Genomic DNA, 3,394 nt, shown 5'->3' on the forward strand with positions numbered 1-3,394 from the left:
TGTGGGGCAGTGGCAGTGCCAGGGGCTGAGGGTTGGGAGTGAGGGGCACCAGCAGGAACGTGGGTGCTGTGTATTGGGAGTCAGGGGCATGAGCGTGGCCCGGGTGGGGTACTTTGGGTTGGGAGTCAGGGGCACTGGCAGGGCCAGGGGCCTGCAGGTTGGGAGTAAGGGGCAGCAGCAGGGCTGGGGGGCAGGGCTGTGGCCTGGGAGTGAGAGGCAATGGCAGGGGCAGGGCACTGGCATATCACTGCCCCCTCACAATCACCCCCCACAACAACAGGTGTCCTAATTTTTGGAACTGAAAATATGGTAACTCTATACTTGAAGGAGTTTACAGATAAACTGCTGACTGTAGTTGCAATATCAATGAGTGTATGGACATTTGATCAAAATAAAGCAGGTTAACAGGAAGTGAGGACCGTAAAACCACGTCTCTGCTGTAACTATTTGTGTGCTTACAATTAGCTAAACCAGAGTAGTTTAGTCCTAAATCAAACAGGGTTAAATAGCCCCCACTTAGTTTCCATTTACTGTAGGGCACTTGCCAGAATACCAATGGTAACTGAGGAGCAGGTATCACAAGGAAAGTCCCTGTTTTCTTTCAACTCATTTTAAGTTGATTATTTGTCTATACCCTTGATCTAAGTAACAGGAAAAAAAAATCTCTGGTCTTTAAAAATATATTTTTAAAAATCATTTAGAAATACTGTGAAAACTTACCATTCATTAGCAAACATGACTGATACTAAATGGATTGAATCTAATTATTGGGGGATCATCTTAAATTCAGGGTTGTCTTGGATTTGGGTAAATATGGTAAATGAAAACTGGATAGTTTAATTCAGAATTTTATCATTTTGTAAAAAGAGCTACTGTAGTAATTTCCATATGATAAAATATACTTTAATCACATTGGATCGCTTTGGTCTAAACTACAAATAAGCTGAAGTATGATAAAGAAAATAAATTGATAGGAGTGCTTCAGTACAGAAGTGTCGATGCTAAAGTGTGATAGACTTACTCACTATTAGACTAGGTTACCATTATTGAGGTATTATATTTACATAGTTGAAAGGTAGTACTTTCCTTTGAGTGATTGTCCATCAGGACATTTTCACTCTCTGGGTATTACCACCAGCCCATTTTTCATTGTCACTACAGATTGACCTAACCTCCTACCAGAATAGGGTTCTTCTGTTTAGCCTTCTACAGCTTCAAGTCTTTAATGAGGGGCTTCTGGTAACAGCTGTATACCTCAGGCTCATTTGCATGACTGAGGGTCACATCCAAGAAGGTCTCAGAAAACCCATGTACACATTACATTTAAGATATGATTAACCAATTAATTACATCTTAAATTGTGACCCAGCCATATGTTTAATCAGTTACTGGCATGATAAAACAAGGAATAAGCCATAACGTTACTCCACCAAAAATGTGTAATAACTTTGCTGCATTCTTATCATGCCACTAATTGAATGTTTTGCCAGGTGCTCCCAGCTACAGGGGTGCACCATGTGCTGCTGTGGTTGCGAGTCCTGCAGCTGACAGGGCTTATGGCTGGGGGAGCCCCTGATGAGTCTCTCAGCCCTGGGAGCACATGGAGTGCTGCTGTGGTTGCAAGCCCCATCAGCTGTGGGACTCATAGCCACAGGAGTTCATTGTGCACCCCCATTACTGGGAACCCCATCAGCTGCGGGATTTACAGCTGTGGCAGTGCGTGGGGCACTCCCCAGGTTGTGAGCCCCATCAGTTGTGGGTTCTCAGCAGGTTTTCAGCCATGTGTGGCATGGCAGGAGGCATGATTGTGTGGATTGTCCATTGAATCCTATCACACTCTTATCTGAACATCTAGAAGGGCCCAGGGAGCCTTCAAATTAGAATGAGGCTTTTTCATGCTTTGGGTTTGTGAGTTGACTTGAATTTCTGTGCACAAATTAGGTCAGGCTTTGCTAGTGGACTCCAACAGCAAGGATCTAACTCCAGTAGAATAGCTGCCAATCCTGGAGGAAGCTTGACCTGTTAATCAAGAAAAGAATTGTAGCACCTCTTACAAAGTTGTTTTAAAATAGCTTCTTGATCATCAAAATTTCACAGACCTGCTGCCCTCCACCCCCACTACCAGGGAGGATCCAGATGGGGTGTAGTAGTATGGATCATACCTGATTTGGGGATGTAAAGAAAAGATGTCTCCATTGCTTCTCCCCCAGCACACTGCCTGCTGAGGTTGGGAGGCAGCTGGGAGCAGAACTTCAGCCACTCTTGCAGTGCTTGTGGCTACTCCCACACTACCCCTTCATAAAACCCTGGTTCTGCCCATGCTCCGCCCCATTTTTGTTTGTACTCCCCATTCTCTCAAACAGTGGAAAAATATAAAGGGACAAGAGGGAGAAAGCTGAATGAACACAGAAACAAAAGTCAACAGTTTTTCAATTTGTGTTGAATACTTCATTTTTAAAAAGGTGCTTACAGTATGAATCATTCCCTTCAATATTAAAGAGTTTGACTTAGAGAGGTAGTACTTTTTCCGGTTTGCTTACCTTCCAGGCTTTATTTTGATGTAGATGACAATGAAACGCAGGCTCAGCAGCTGTAAAGGATTCACATTTCCCAATAAACAGCTTTCCTCAAGAATGCTGCCCTGATGGACTTAAAGGGGAGCTGTTGTACAGTCTTCCTCAGTAGATGGGATGCTCACTATCACCCAGTGTGAAGTTGTGTTAAAAATACAATAATAATAATCAGAGGAATATCACAGTAACTCTGAAGTGTAACATTTTCTCAAATGGTACTAATCTTTCTTTAAGAAACTTTACACATTTGCACAATCTTCTATGCTTCATTCTCTTTTTCCAGTAAACTTGCACTTGAGATTTTTTTGCAATGTTATCCTTAAGATGTCAGTGTGAACCGGTATGGACAGAATATACTCTAGGGAACATCTGGGGTAGGATCCTTGTGGGTCAAGGTGTTCATGTTAGTCTTTAGCACCTTGGAATCATGTATTGGCCAGTGCTGAAGGCAGGATGCCAGGTAAAATGGACCTGTGTTCTGATCTGGTAACATGTAAATAATCTATATATAAAAAAGCCTTAGTCTGTCCATAATGCTTTATTTGCACTCTGATTGGTTGTCTGGCAGCCAGTCAGATTGAGAATAAAGCATGATGGACAGCAGGTAGCAGCAGAGTAGTGGAGAGCCGCCATAACAGAGGGGATGGAGTCTGGGGGGTGAAGCCCGTGCCACTGGCCTTGCCCCCCCGCCCCCCATGCTCTTTGGAGATGGCAGCAGTGGGTGGAGTGGACCGGGACCCCATGGGGGTGGGGAGTGGCTCCAGGCCCTGGGCTTGATGTGATGGGGGGAGGGGGAAAGGAGGACTGGGCATGGGCCTGGT

The 3,394-nt window shown here is 44.4% G+C and overlaps 1 protein-coding gene across 4 annotated transcripts in view; it reads left to right on the plus strand.

Moving 5' to 3' along the window:
- Positions 1–3,394, plus strand: part of CCDC91 (coiled-coil domain containing 91) — a 457,779-nt gene that overhangs the window by 235,349 nt on the left and 219,036 nt on the right. The gene's annotated exons all lie outside the window — the stretch shown is intronic.

Source organism: Gavialis gangeticus, unplaced genomic scaffold (genome assembly GCF_001723915.1).
Source record: "Gavialis gangeticus isolate Ggan-Ray unplaced genomic scaffold, GavGan_comp1, whole genome shotgun sequence".
In the NCBI taxonomy this organism is placed as follows: domain Eukaryota; kingdom Metazoa; phylum Chordata; order Crocodylia; family Gavialidae; genus Gavialis; species Gavialis gangeticus.